Source organism: Giraffa tippelskirchi, chromosome 3 (assembly GCF_054371585.1).
Source record: "Giraffa tippelskirchi isolate mGirTip1 chromosome 3, T2T-mGirTip1v1.2.pri, whole genome shotgun sequence".
In the NCBI taxonomy this organism is placed as follows: Eukaryota; Metazoa; Chordata; class Mammalia; order Artiodactyla; family Giraffidae; genus Giraffa; species Giraffa tippelskirchi.
In genome coordinates, this window is record NC_137277.1 from 125,642,656 (window position 1) to 125,659,050 (window position 16,395).

General features: G+C 38.1%; 1 long non-coding RNA gene across 1 annotated transcript in view; it reads right to left on the reverse strand.

Moving 5' to 3' along the window:
* Positions 1-1,266: 1,266 nt before the first annotated feature.
* The window catches only part of LOC145541803 (uncharacterized), a 49,812-nt gene continuing 34,683 nt past the window's right edge, over positions 1,267-16,395 (reverse strand). The window contains exons 3-5 of the long non-coding RNA XR_014079298.1: positions 15,580-15,647; positions 7,482-7,514; positions 1,267-5,345 (exon numbers count right to left, since the gene is read on the reverse strand). This is a non-coding gene — a long non-coding RNA (uncharacterized LOC145541803). The remainder of the gene's footprint in view (positions 5,346-7,481; positions 7,515-15,579; positions 15,648-16,395) is intronic.

Consider the following 16,395-nt stretch of genomic DNA (forward strand, 5'->3'; position numbering starts at 1 on the left):
TGAACTCCATTGCAATAATCTTGAGTATTACCATTTTAACAAGTGTAAGAATAATGTATCTTTCACAGCTGAGACCCCTGTGCAAGCTGTGTTGGTGAAGGCAGGAAGGATTCCTCCTTGGACTTTCAGTTCTAATGGCCAGGGCTGCTATAGACAGGCTCTCTGGGAGTGGGGATCTAGGATTCGGAGCCTGGATACTACAACTAGAGAAGAAGCTATTCCTCCTGGTCATCTTCAACCTCCATCTTCACTGCTACCAACAGTAAGATTATAGAGACTCTCAATGAAACCCCAAGGTCAGGAGGAGCTGTGTTCAGGGTCCCAGCATAATGAGAAAAAGGACCAGAGCTGGGAAGCAGAGGTCCTAGACTGAGCAAAGGGAAAGATGTTGGGTTATGCTCAAAAGGGAGGCTGCCCATCCTCAGGTGTGTGAAGCCTGGCATCACTTAGTATGTAGGAATATATATGATCCTGGGGAGAGACTTCTGAGACACAGCATCCTGCAAAAGACTCAGTGGAAAGAGTACACTCTCTTAACCCTCAGGAACAAAAGTTTAGGTGAGGCTGGTAGAGAAAAGGAGAAAGAAAGAAATGTCCTCCACATACGCTGGGAACCTATATTATTCAAAACTCATGGTTGCAACTAATAGTAACCCAGATGATCTGAGGAGAAAAGGAACTTCTTAGTTCAAAGAACTGAAAAGTACAGGAATAGTTCCCATTTCAAGCAAAACAAGATCCAAGGGTTCAAATGACATTGTCTGGAGATGCTGCTCTGCCCTGCTTTCCTGTATGTCCACTGTGTTCTCTGGCAGGCATCCCCCCACCTTGGTGGTGAAGTGGGCCATCACCTCCTTGCTCTGGGCTTACAGTCCACAGTCTAAGGATCCCAAGGGAAACAGCAAGACCATTTAAAAAAAAAAAAAAACACTTCCAGCAAAATCCCAGGCACTGATTCCAATTGGTGCAGGTTGGTCACATACCAGTCACTAAGCCAATCACCGTGCCCAGAAGGACACGTGCTCTGATAGCCCACGTCTGTCAGGACCTCCTCCCTGAAGCCCATGGAGGGAGGGATGTGGATTGTACAGTAAATGTGTGGGCTGACAATGGGTGGGGTTAGATCTCCTAAAAAAGAGATCCGCTGTTACTCAAAGAAGTATCCTGTGCTCGCAAAACAAGTGACCACTTTGTGGCCACCAAAGGCTCCCCCCCCCTCAAAATTGTATCACAGTTAAATGCTGGAACTCTGAAGTCAGATGGAGATGGGTTTTGAGTCTTTATTAGTGTGAGATTGGCAAATGGTTTCATTCCTGTGGGCCTCAGTTTCCTCACTGTTTGACCAGGATACAAGCTACACTGTGGGTATGCTGGGGAGCATTAAATGAGACAATACAAAATGTTCACTAAATGTTACCTATGATTAGTCCTTCTTCCCAACGGCCCCTAATACCCCCAGTTTAAAATTAAACTGAATGAGGTTAAGAGCTTATTTGCTTTTTTAAAGGCTGTTTCCCCACTCTTCGTATACAGTAGGCACCCAGTCAACATTTCTGGAATAAATCAATGATGACAGAATTAATAAATGTCCTGGGAATTTCTACTCTTAAAATGTCATCCCCCTAGCCTTAGCAAACAGAAGTAGTCATTTCCTTCTCTTTACCTGTTGGCATTTTTTTATCGACTCTAATTACAGCCCTTAGCAGCAAGAATGACAGCCAGGAATGTGTTTGACTCAACTTGAGATCCCATGCTGGCCTAGTGCCTGGCACCCAGAAGAGTATATATTGATGAATAAAAAAGATCACCTACTCAAACTGCTCACCTTACAGATGTTGTCACAGAGAACCAGAGAGGTTAAACAATTTTCCCAAAGCCACATAGCTTCCCAGTTGAGCCATGACTTCTAGTTTAATACTCTTTCTTCTACTTCATACCATCCAGACCTGGTTCCCTTGTGCTACCAAGAGCAATACCCACTGCTAAGGATCAAGTGACATTCTTGATCTTCTAGAACAGAAGGTACAACAGGAAACCAAGTCAGTCAGTCACCTCAGTCGCTCAGTCGTGTCTGACTCTTTGTGACCCCATGAACTGCAGCATGCCAGGCCTCCCTGTCCATCACCAACTCCCGGAGTTACCCACACTCATGTCCATTGAGTCAGTGATGCCATTCAGCCATCTCATCCTCTGTCGTTCCCTTCTCCTTCTGCCTTCAATCTTTCCCAGCATCAGGGTCTTTTCAAATGAGTCAGTTCTTCGCATCAGGTGGACAAAGTATTGGAGTTTCAGCTTCAACATCAGTCCTTTCAATGAACACCCAGGACTGATCTCCTTAGGATGGACTGGTTGGATCTCCTTGCAGTCCAAGGGACTCTCAAGAGTCTTCTCCAACACCACAGTTCAAAAGCAGCAATTCTTCAGCGCAGAGCTTTCTTCACAGTCCAACTCTCACATCCATACATGACCACTGGAAAAACCATGGCCTTGACTAGATGGACCTTTGTTGGCAATGTCTCTGCTTTTTAATATGCTATCTAGGTTGGTCATAACTTTCCTTCCAAGGAGTAAGTGTCTTTTAATTTCATGGCTGCAATCACCATCTGCAGTGATTTTGGAGCCCAGAAAAATAAAGTCTGACACTGTTTCCACAGTTTCCCCATCTATTTCCCATGAAGTGATGGGACCAGATGCCATGATCTTAGTTTTCTGACTGTTGAGTTTTAAGCCAACTTTTTCACTCTCCTCTCTCACTTTCATCAAAAGGCTTTTTAGTTCTTCTTCACTTTCTGCCATAAGGGTGGTGTCATCTGCATATCTGAGGTTATTGGTATTTCTCCCGGAAATCTTGTTTCCAGCTTGTGTTGCTTCCAGCCCAGCATTTCTCATGATGTACTCTGCATATAAGTTAAATAAGCAGGGTGACAATACACAGCCTTGACATACTCCTTTTCCTATTTGGAACCAGTCTGTTGTCCCATGTCCAGTTCTAACTGTTGCTTCCTGACCTGCATACAGGTTTCTCAAGAGGCAGGTCAGGTGGTCTGGTATTCCCATCTCTTTCAGAATTTTCCACCATTTATTGTGATCCACACAGTCAAAGGCTTTGGCATAACACTGTTCTATTCATATAGGGATAAAAAGTTGCAGAGCAGAGGCTCAGTTCAGTTCAGTTCAGTTCAGTCGCTCAGTCGTGTCCGACTCTCTGCGACCCCATGAATTGCAGCATGCCAGGCCTCTCTGTCCATCACCAACTCCCAGAGTCTACCCAAACCCATGTTCATCGAGTCGGTGATGCCATCCAACCATCTCATCCTCTGTCGTCCCCTTCTCCTCTTGCCTCCAATCCTAAACCAGATGTTAGCAGAGGCTAACATCTATCTTATTTGGAGGTTTACAGAAACATTGTGACTGGACTTAGGTGGGCAGCTGTAAGAACAAAGAATTCAGGGACCAAGAAGTTTGCAAAAACCAGCCACAACCCCTCCCCTTTTAGTATAAAAGAAGCCTGAATTTTAACACAAGTAAGATGGTTCTTTAGGACACTAGTCCACCATCTTGTTGGTCTGTGGGCTTTCTGAATAAAGTCGCTCTTCCTTGCCCCAACATCTCACCTCGTCTTTTGATTTTTGGGCTTGTTGTATGGTGTGCGATACATGCTTGGACTCAGTAACAAAGGGGCATCTTCAAGAAGAAAAGTGACCAGTACAAAAAGCAGCATCAAGTTCCAAATGAGAGGTCAAGGATCATTCACTTGCTCCATCCCACATATAGAAGCATTTTCAGTCTCATATTTTTCCTTTTTGTGACTTCCACTTCTTTCCAATAGTTCAGCCAATCCCACACAGCTCCCATAACCACACCTAGTACCAAATGCAACCACCTAGTACCAAATCACTGAGAGAAGTGACCAACAGGCCTTATTTGGACTGAAGACTTAATGCTAAATTCCACAACAACGGGTTGATAAGCTCTTCTCCACACTATCCCATCCTGTTCTCCTTCTGAAGGAAGAGGCCTACGCAGAGGACAAGCCAGTGTCATCCCAACCTAACTACCTCCACACCCAATTTCCCAAAGCCCAGGTGCTCTGCCTAGCTAATTTGTATGAAAAACAGAATCTACCATTAACACACTCAGGACTGTTTATGCTATTCTCATTGGAGACCACGAGAAGATATTTTATTCCTTTATTTGATCAACAAATATTTCAAGAGCTACTAAGTGCCAGGCACTGAGCATACCAAAACAAATAAGTGAATCATAAAAAAATATCTCTGCAGCTAAGGCATCTAAGTAATCCATTAATAGCATTTATTTCAAAATTCCCAAAACTGAAAAGCTTTCTCATTCACCACCAACTCATTTCAATTGGTATTTAATTCAAAGAAATGCTTTGAAGAGCATATTGTTATCAGCCTTTTAATTAAAAAGAAAGATTCTTTCAAGGTAAACTTGATCTTCTGACCAGCAAAAAGGTGTTTTCCATAAACATATTTTTTTAAAATGAAAACAGCAGACTGCACTTTCATAGATAAAAAGAAGGTTGAGGTGATGTGTTCACTGATTTCTTAACACCAGGAGGAAAGGCTGCTTCTAAATTTAAAGTATGCTGAATGTTTTGATGTGAGAAGGAAGCAAAACACGTAATACTCCATTAAAAATCTCTTTTGAAGGAGCTCAGAAGAGCCCGGTGCAATTTTTTCCAGGACTCAGGAGCACAGAAAATATCTCTCAGTGAATTAACCTGGCTGAGCATAAACCATTTTGCTTCCACTTTCATTTGTAACAAATTCATTCATTTGGCAAAGTTAACGACCCTAACTTGTTAGTGTTAGCTGGGCTTCCGGAACGTTCCCCAGGATCCCAAAGCTCCTTCCTTATAAGGCATTAGAAAGTATCTTTTTTTAGTATAAAAAGGGACACTTTAGTTTCTTATTTACCCAAAGATCTCATTTTTGAGTGAGGAAACTGAGGCCCAGAGTGTTTTGCTCAAAAGCACACAGCTAATGAGTACTAGTGCCAAGACTAAAACAAGTCTCTCAACTCCAAACTGAGTTACACTTAAAGGAGCCCATTAAATAATTGTATTCCTTGTAATTTACACAAGAGTCTACCTGTTGTTAAGGGTGTGTGCATGCTCAGTCACTTCAGTTGTGTCCGACTCTGTGACCCTATGGACTGTAGCCTGCAAGGCTCCTCTGTCCGCGGGATTCTCCAAGAATACTGGAGTGTGTTGCCATGTTCTCCTCCAGGGGATCTTCCTGACTCAGGGAACCAACTCATGTCTCCTGTGTCTTCTGCTTCGCAGGCAAATTCTTTACTGCTGAGCCACCAAGAAAGCCCTGTTAAGGGTATATTATGTACCAAATACTTCATAATTATATTTTTCTTTAAATCCTCCCATAAAACTGCCAAGATAGGGGTCATTAAATTAAACACTAACGTGTTTAAATAATGCCAGTATGTAGCACTTACAGTAAACCAAGTACTTCCTATATATTATCTCAGATTTTAACAAAAATTCTGCAAGGTATCATCATCCCTGTTTTACAGATGAGCCTTGGTTCTCTGAGAGATGAAGCTAGTTGCTAAGTTCACAAAGCTAGGAAATCATGGCACTGGATGTAATCTCCCCCTGAAAGGCCTATTTTATCCCACACAACATCTCTCAGCATTAAGTACTCGACTCCAATGACAGTGCAACTAGTCAAGTTGGCTGGGGCTTCCAGGTAGGGGCCAAGCACTCCAGTGTAGTTGTGCCACATGAGGTGATCTTATATTAGGGTCTACCTGGGCCTTAGATGACAAAGTCAAAAGCCTCACCCTACCATTTCATTTAGGGGTAGCTTGTGTCTTTGAAGCAAATTCACATTAGTGACATCACAAAATAATAATCACATAATAATTATTATGACAATAATATTGATAACATCATTAACTGAGTATATGTTATATATGATATGCTTCATGTCATTGTCAGGCTTCCCTGGTGGCTCAGTGGTAAAGAATCTGCCTATGAATGCAGGAGACACAGGTTCAATCCCTGGGTCAGGAAGATCCCCTGCAGAAGGAAATGGCAACCCACTCCAATATTCTTGCCTGGGAAATCCCATGAACAGAGAAGCCTGACCAGCTACAGTACATGGTATCACAAGAGAGTCAAATACAACTGAGTGACTAAACAACAAGAACAAAAGGTCCATTGTCCCCAATTGTCATGGAGATAGACTTATTTGCCTAAGAGACAAACCCCATTTTCCCCTCAGGACACATTCTCATGTTGAATCATGGTGCTTATGCGTATTCTTATAAATACGAATAAATAATTGTCACAGGAGGAGGAGAGGATCTTAAATGAAGGATCATTGCCAAAAGTTGATTTTTCCTTACGTAAGCATTAATATAAAGAGCTTCCCTGGTGGTCCACTGGCTAAGAATCTGCCTGCCAATACAGAGGACATGGGTTCGGTCCCTGGTCCTGAAGATCCCATGTGCGGAGGAGCCACTAAGACCATGTGCCCACCTACTGAGCCCATGCTCTAGAGCCCGTGAGCCACACATACTGAGCCTACATGCTACAACTACTGAAGCCCACACACTCAATTAAGAGCCCGTGAACCACAGCTACAGAGGAGCCCCCGCCCGCCACAACTAGAGAAAGCCCACATGAACAGTGAAGACCCAGCACAGACAAAAATACATAAATCTTTTTAAAAATTTGTAAGAATTTGACAAGCTTAGTCTAAAATCAGAACTGGTGATATGATAATCAGTACTCAAATATTGACTAAGTCTAAATAATGACAAAATGTCATTAATACATTTAATGACAAAAATGTATGTTATGATGTCTAAAGTAATAATCTGGTGAGATTTTGAGAAATTTGTCTGTGTCATCATGTAGCAACATTTTTATAAATCTCATCACAATATGTGCTACTCCTGGGAAGACTTAAGCAGTTAGGCAGTCTTCTACTGGGACTTGATTTTGACAATTTTTTTTGTCCCAGTATTTTTTTTTTAAGATTTATTTTACTTATTTTTAACTGTGCTAGATCTTTGTTGCTGCACTGGGGCTTTCTCTTGTTGTGGCAAGCAGGGGCTACTTTTTGTTGTAGTATAAGGGCTTCTCATTGCCATTGCTTCTTTTGTTGCAGAGCACAGGTTCTGGGGCCCAAGAGCTTCAGTAATTGCAGTACACAGGCCCAGATGCCCTGCAGCATGTTAGCTCCTCCCCAACCAGGGATGGAACCTGTGTCCCCTGCATTGGCAGGTGGACTCCCAACCACTAGACCTCCAGGAAAGCCCCTGTCATGGTATTTTTGGAATGAAACTGTGTTAGGCCAAGAAAGATACATCCCATCGTACTATACAGTGGCACTAACACCTCAATTTTATTCACATCAGCAACTAAGACCAACCTCATTCAAAGTATTAGAGACAGGAACTTATTTGGAAGTGTCTCCAAAGCTACTCACTCTTTTGCAGCCTTTGGTCTCTTCTGGATCTCTCTGTAAGGCAAGATCATGACCATAAGAATTTTCAGGGAATCAAGTAGAAGCCATTGGTCCTAAAAGATGGCTAAATAAAGAAGACTGAAGCCTCCAGTGTAAGTCCATCCTCCTATCCCCTCAAGAGAAAAAAAATATTTCCAAGTATTGGCTCTATTGAAATATTTCCTATTAATATTTATATGGAGATTAACATGATGACCAAAAAGAAGATTCAATGAGCATCAGAAATAGGTTCCATCACCCTCCCACCCTGTTGGTGGAATCGTAAAATTGTACAGCCGTTATGGAAAACAGTATGGAGGTTCCTCCGAAAACTAAAAACAGAAATATTGTATGATCCTGCAATCCCACTCCTGGGCATATATCCAGAAAAAATTGTAGCTCGAAAAGATACATGCACCCCAATGTTCAGTGCAACACTATTTACAAAATCCAAAGCATGGTAACAACTTAAATGTCCACTGACAGATGAATAGATAAAGATGTGGTGTATATATACACAATGGAATACTATACCACTCAGCCATTAAAAAGAATGATGCCATTTGTAGCAACATAGATGGATCTAGAGATTATCATACTAAGTGAAATAAGTCAGAACGAAAAAGACAAGTACCATATGATATTGTTATATGGGGAACCTAAAATATGAAAAAATGCACTTATCTACAAAACAGAAACTGGTTCACAGACATAGAGAACAGACTTGTGATTGCTAAGAGGGGTGGGGAGATAAGGGAGGATGGACTGGGAGTTTGAGATTAGCAGATGTAAACTATTATATATAAAATGAACAAACAACCATACAGTTCCTACTGTATATCACAGGCAACTACAGTCAATATCCTGTGATAAACCACGGATCACATTGTTTCGCATTGTGTGAAAAAAATGTACGTGTATAACTGAATCGCTTTGCTGTACAAGACAAATTAACACAACAATGCAAATCAACCATGCTCTTCAATAAATTAAAAAAAAAAGAATAGGCTCCATCTCATTCCTCTTCTTGAGCCAATAACTCACAGCTAGATAGCTGAGAAGGAGCTGCTGGATTCTCATGCTAAGGACCCTGCTTGTTGTCAAAAGTATACCCAGATAATAGAAAAGCTCAAATCAAAATGTTGGACTAAAGTTTATGCCGGAAAAGATGTAGACAATGTGTAAAAGCCAAATCAGTAGAGTCATAAATGGACCAAATTCAGACATGACACAGCTCCAAATGTAGTCTAAACAGTAGTAATTTCTGGGAAGTTTTCTGCAGATTACTTTCATTTATCATACACAGATTCTTTTATCTTTACATATTGAGTTGACTCAGTTTGAGGACCTACATTCCATTTTCTTCCACAACTACACCAACATACACAAACTCAAAAAACATTAGTCTTATTCAAAAATTATATACAAACCAAGTGAGACTGGGTCTGGGTTTAATCACCAAACGCTGTTTGGAAAATTGTCTATTCATCTGGGAGGAAACAATGAACTAAGACCTCTGTCTCAAGCTATAAACAAAATTAAAATTCCAGGAGGATTAAGGATTTAAACAAAAATATAAAACTATAAACATACTACAGATGATACATCTAGCTATGTGGCCTGGAAAGGTTGAAAGACTCTCCCCAAGAAACTGAAAAGTGTTTATTCATGAAAACCTACTCAAGCATAAGACAGTAACAGCAGGAATCTGAGGCTTCTTGCTGGAGGAGCTCTGATCCCCTACTGAGCTTACTTGGCAGTAACAGTAGGTTTTACTACCAGGGCAGTGCTGGGTGAGAAAATCAACATTGCTGCAGGCGGGCAGATTTGATTTGGGGCAGAGAGTAAAAACTCTCACTAGTAGTGCATACTTAGTTTTCAATTGTTCCAACTCTTTGAGACTCCAAAGACTATAGCCCACTAGGCTCCTCTGTCCAAGGGATTTTTCAGGCAAGAATACTGGAGTGGGCTGCCATTTCCTTCTCCAGGGGATCTTCCCAATCCAGGAATAGAAATGGTGTCTCCTGAATTGCAGGTAGATTCTTTACTTGTGGGCTTCCTAGTGGCTCAGACGGTAAAGAATCTGCCTCAAATGTAGGAGACCTGGGCTCGATTCCTGGGCTGGGAAGGTCCCCTGAAGAAGGGTATGGCTACCCACTCCAGTATTCTTGCCTGGAGAATTCAATGGAGAAAGGAGCCTGGCGGGCTACAGTGGGATCACAGGATCACAAAGAGTTGGACATGACTGAAGGGCTAACATTTTCACTTTCCCATTCACACTTCTTTACCTGCTGAGCCATTGGGGATGCCTCCTCACTAGTAGTATTGTTAGCTAAAGTAGTGAAACTATAAGAAAAAGAAAAAGAAAGACAGAATGGAGAAAACTTACAGATTTGCTAGTCTGCAGTTGTAGTTTCATTTAGGGCAAGTGGCAGGCTAGCCAAAGAGTTTATCGGAAGATCCTAGAAATGAGAAAGCTTTAAGAGGGCTAAGTAAATGCTCCACACATCTTTGACTAACTAGGGAACTACACGTGAGCAAGGGGGACTTGAGAGAGCTTGATGTAAAGTGAAAGGCAAGGCAGACTTGAAAACTGGCTTAACTTTGAATGTACTCTCCAACCCACAAACAGATTGATTAGCAGAGATAGAACATTTACAGACTCAAGATAAGTGAGCACAACTTCTGCCTAAATCTTTGGTTGATCACTAAGCAGACACTGAGGTGACCCCAAGGAAGTCAGGCCAAAAAAATTAAATTAAAAAAAAAAAGACATTAGTGGCTGCATTCCACAAGGAGACAGACTACCATTTACAGGAAAAGTACAAAAATAAAAGAAAGAAAAGAGAATCTCATGGGTAATAATCAGAAACCTCAGGGGGAAAATCAATGTATTACCTAAGATGTCAGATCTCAACAAAAATTATGAAACAAATTAATAGAAAAGTGTGATCATGGTCAGGAATAAAAGCAGTCAATACAAATTAATTCTGACTGTGCCTAGATATTAAAAATACCAGACAAAGACATCAAAGCAGGTATTAAAACTATGCACAAAGAATTAAAGGAAAAAGAATTATTTTAAAAGAATTAAAGGAAAAAGAATTATGTTAAAAGAATTAAAGGAAAATATAATTATAACAACTGACTATAGGAAATCTTACAAGAGAAATATAAACTATAAAAAGAACCAAATGAAAATTAAGAGCTGAAAAGTTTAACAAAATGAAAAATGAGCTTGAGAGTAGATGTGAGATGACAAAAGGAAAAATTCATAAATTTTAAGATAGGTTAATAGAAATTATCCTTTGAGAACAACACAGAGAAGAAAGATTGAAGGAAAATGAACAGACTCATAAAAACCCGTAGGACAGAAAGAATTCCAACATGTGTGAGTTGGGAGTTCTGAAAGAGAGAAGAGAGAAAAAGAGGTAAAAAGTAATTTAAAGTAATAATTCTTGAAAACTTCCCAAACTTGCTGAAAATCATTGATTGGCAGGTTCAAGGAACCCAACAAACCTAAGCAAGATAAACAGAGATTCACACATTATAGTCAAATAGCTGAACGCCCAAGACAATGAGAAAATCTTGAGTGCAGTAAGAGAAAAATGACTATCACATATAGGAGAACAGCATGTACATCAGCTGAGTTTTCATCAGGAAAAAATGGAGGCCACAAGGCAGTAGAATGACATAGTCAAGATGCTGAAAGAAAGACTCATAACTAATATATCTAGCAAAACTATCTTTCAAAATTAAAGGCAAAATAAAGTCACTCAAAGATAACAAAAACTGAGACTATAGCTATCAGAACTTTCTCCTAAGAAATACTAAAGGAAGATTTTCAGGCTAAAAGAAAATGATGCCAGATTGTGTTTTGAATTCACAGAAAGAAATGAAGAGCACTGGAAATTATAAATATTGGGTAAACATAAAAGACTATAAACAAGCATTATTCTTTCTCCCTGAATTTCCTTTAAAAAGTGATTGTATAAAGCAATCATTATAATTCTGTACTGTTGGATTTACATATATATATCATATATCATATATAGATATAATATATCTGGCAGTAATAGCACAAAAGAGGGAGAAAGCAATCGAGCTATATTGGAACCAAGTTGTTGTGTTGTACCAAAATGGTCATTAAACTGAAGCAGGTTGTAATACATTTACATATATATTGTAACCTAGGACACCACTAAGAAAATTAATTTTAAAAATAGTTAATAAAACACAGGAGTTAAAATGACATGCTAAAAATATTTGTTTAACATAGAAGACGGCAGCCAAAGAGGAACAGAGACAAAATATACATAAAGCAAACAGAAAGCAAAATAGCATATATAAATCTGAAGGTATCAGAAATTATATTAAGTGTGTATAAATTAAACACTTTAGCCAAAAGGCAATCATCATCAACATAGCTTAAAAAAGGCAAGTTCCAATTACATGCTGTTTTCAAGAGCTTTAGATTCAGACACAAATAGATTGAAAGAAAAGGAATGGGGAAAAAACGTATATACTATGCAAAGTTATTGCAAATACCAACATTAATGTCATAAAAAATAGAATTTAAGACAAAAAATACTACTAGAGATAAAGAGGTACATACGTAATGAGAAAAGGATCAAAACACCAGGAATCTATAAGAATTCTAAATATATAGGTACCTAATAAGAGTGCTGAATACATGAAGCAAATATTGACAAAACGTAAATAAACAATTTGTTAATTATAGTTGGAGATTTCAAATCCTTTTTCTCAGCAATTAAACTAGAAATAAAATGAATAATGATATAGAAGATGTAAATAACTATCATCCAACTGTACCCAAGTAACAAATATAGAAGATTACACAATGGTTTCAATCCACATGGAACATTTTCCAGGGTAAATTATATGTTAAATTATAAAATCTCAAGAAACTTAAAAGGATTAAAATCATACAAAATATATTCTTCAACCACGATACAGCTAACTTGAAAATCAGCAACAGAAATTTGGGATACCTTCAGGACTTTGAAAAATACATTTCTAAATAACCCATGAGTCAGAGAAGAAATCACAAGGTTAATTAGGAAATATTTCAAACAAAACCAAACATACGAAAATGTATAAGTGCAGCTAATGCAATGCTTAGAAGAAAATTTATACCATTGAATGCTTAAATTAGAAGACCTATAATCATTAATCTAAGGTGTAAAAAGAATAGCATATCAAACCTAAAGTAGTTGCATGGAAAGAAACAATAAGATCATAATAGAAATAAATAAAATAAAAATAGAAAAACAAAATCAAGTTGATTATTTGAAAAGATGGATAAAAGTGATAAAATTTTCACTAGACTGACAAAGAAAAAAGATAAAATATATATTACTAAAATCAAGACTCAAAGAGGGGTATAACTTCTGATTAACAGAAATTTAAAAAATTATAAGAGAATATTATGAATATCTGAATGCCAGCAAATTACACAATTTCAATGAAACGTATAAACTCTTAGAAAGATAAAATTACCAAAATTGACCCAATAAGAAACTAAAAATAAAAGATCAATAACAAATTAAAAAATGAATTAGTAATTTAAAATCCTCCCACAAAGAAAAGCCCAGGTTTGGGTGAGTTTATTGGTAAATTTTACCACATATTTAAAGAAGAAATAATACCAACCCTACACAAAACCTTTCAGCAAATATATATATTAGTTTGCTAGGGCTGCTATAACAAAGTATTCCAAACTGAATGGCTTAAACAACAGAAATACCTTGTTTCACAGTCTGGAGACTGGGAGTCTAAGACCAAGGTCTCAGCAGGACTCATTCCTTTTGAGGCTTGAGGGAAGAGTCTGTTCCTGGCCTCTCTCCTTGGCTTTCACATGGCTGGTTTATAGCCTGTGTCTTTACACTGGCTTCAGTTCAGTCGCTCAGTCATGCCTGATACTTCGCAACCCCATGGACTGCAGGACGCCAGGCCTGCCTGTCCATCACCAACCCCTGGAGTTTATTCAAACTCACATCCATTGAGACAGTGATGCCATCCAACTATCTCATCCTCTGTTGTTCTCTTCTCCAGCCTTCAATCTTTTCCAGCATCAGGGTCTTTTCAAATGAGTCAGTTCTTCACATCAGGTGGCCAAAGTATTGGAGTTTCAGCTTCAGAATCAGTCCTTCCAATGAATATTCAGGACTGATTTCCTTTAGAATGGACTGGTTTGATCTCCTTGCAGGCCAAGTGACTCTCAAGAGTTTTCTCCAGCACCACAGTTCAAAAGCATCAATTCTTCAGGGCTCAGCTTTCTTTATAGTTCAACTCTCACATCCATACATGACTACTGGAAAAACCATATCTTTGACTAAACAGACCTTTGTTGGCAAAGTAATGTCTCTGTTTTTTAATATGCTATCTAGGTTGGTCAAAACTTTTCTTCCAGGGAGCAAGCATCTTTTAATTTCATGGCTACAGTCACCATCTGTCTTCCCTCTGTTCAAATTTCCCCTTCTTATAAGGACACCAATCATATTAGATTAGGGTCCACTCTAATAATATCCAGTATTCTTGCCCAGAGAATTCCATGGATTGAGGAGTCTGGTGTGCTACAGTCCACGGGGTTGCAAAGAGTCAGACAAGACTGAGGGACTAACATTACACCTTCTTTCTAATAATCTCACTGCTTACCTCTGTGAAGACTCTATCTCCAAATCAGGTCAAATCTGAGGTATTAGTGATTGGTACTTCAGCACACAAATTTGAGGAAGGGACACCCTCAACCCATAGCAATGAATGAAGAACAAATACTTCACAACTCATTCTATGAGTCCAGTATTATCATCAATCAAACACAAAGATATCAGAAGCAGAGAAAACTAAAGACCAGAATCCCTCATGAAAATTGATACAAAAGTTGTAAAAATAGTATTAGGAAACTAAATACATAAATACATATATTTTAATTACACACATGACCAAGTGGGAATTACCTCAGGAGAACAAGGTTGATTTAACATCTAAATATCAATTAATATTATATATCAGATTAATAGGATGAAGGATAAAAAAAAATCACACTATCATCTCAGCAGCTATAGGAAAAACATTTGGCAAAATTCAACACCCATTCATGATTAAAATACAAGCAAACAAAAGAAATTTCCACAAAGTAGACAGAATCCAGAACTTCTTAAACCTAATAAAGAGCTTCTAAAAAATCCTACTACTGTGTTATAGTTAATAGTGAAAGACTGAAGTCTTCCCCCTTAAGATCAGGAACAAGACAAGGATGTCTGTTCTTACCACTTCTATTTAAAAAGCTACTGAAGCCTTTACCCAGGAATAGGTTAGAGCAAGAAATAAAAGGCAACCAGACTGGAAAGGAAAAAGTGAAACTGTCCTCATTCATAAAATACGTTATGTCAAGAATTTGATAGAATGTACAATAAACCTACTAAAAGTAGTAAGTTTACCAAAGTTGAAGAATACAATCAACAATCTAAAAGTGAAAATAAGAAAAAAATCCAGTTGTAATAGTCATAGAAAGAATAAAACACTTAGCGAAATACTAACAAAATAAGGGTTAAGACCCATACACTGAGAACTTCAAAACAATGCTTTTAAAAGATTTCAATAAATGGAGACACATATCATATTCACAGGCTGGAAAACTCAGTATTTTTAAGATGGCAGTTCTGCCCAAATTGATTTGTATGTTCAAATGCAATCCTTATCCAAATAGACCAGGGCTGTTTTTATAGAAACTATAAAGTTGATCCTAAACTGTATATGAAAATACAAGGATCTAGACATGCCAATAGAAGTTTGAATAAGAAAAGCAAAATTAAAAGATTCATATTACCTCATATCAAAACTTATTATGAAATGTACTAATCAAATAGTATTGGTATAAAGATAGACATATTAATCAACAAAACAGAATAAAGAGTACAGAAATAACACCCTACAATTTAGTTTCAAAAAAGAAAGATGCCAAGACAATTTGCTGTAGAAGAGATAGCTTTTCTCAACAACAGTGCTAAATAATGCATAGGCGTGTGCAATTATAAATAATAAATTTAGTCCTTACCTTACAGGGGACACAGGAATTAATAGACAGATTATAGGCTTCAGTGTAGAGGTCAAACCATAAAATATCTAAAAGAAAGTACAGGATAAAATTTTTGTGGTCTTGGGTTATGCATAAAACTCTTAGAATTGACACCAAAACATGATTCATACAAGAAAATACTGACAAATTGCACTTCAACAAAATTTAGAGCTTTCACTCTTCAAAAGGTATCAACAAGAACACAAAAAGATAAACCATGGGAAGAATATTTGTAAATCATGTATCTGATAAAGGATCTGTATCCAGATCAAGCAAAATATTCTTACAGTTCAATAATTAGAAGGCAATTTTAAAATATGCAAATGATGTTAGTAGACGTCCACCCAAGAAAACATATGAATGGCTCAATATCATTACTCATTAAGAAAATGCAAATTAAAATCACAATAAGATACTATTACTACCCACTTATGACAACTACAGTCAAGAGACTGACAACATCAAGTGTTGGCAAGATTCTAAAAGGGTATACTTAGAAAAATGGTTGGAAAAGTTCTTAAAAAGTTGAAGATACACTTTATAAATAATATAGCAATTCTATTTCTAAATATCTACTGAAAAGGAACAAAGGCAGGGATATGTCTACAGGAAGACTTACATGTGAAATTCAAAGTAGCATTATTCATAACAAGCATAAACTGGAAATAACCCAAATGTCCATCAACTGGCAAATAGATACACTAAGTGTGGTCTATCTGTATAATGAAATGCTGCTGCTGCTGCTGCTGCTAAGTCACTTCAGTCGTGTCTGACTCTGTGCGACCCCATAGACGG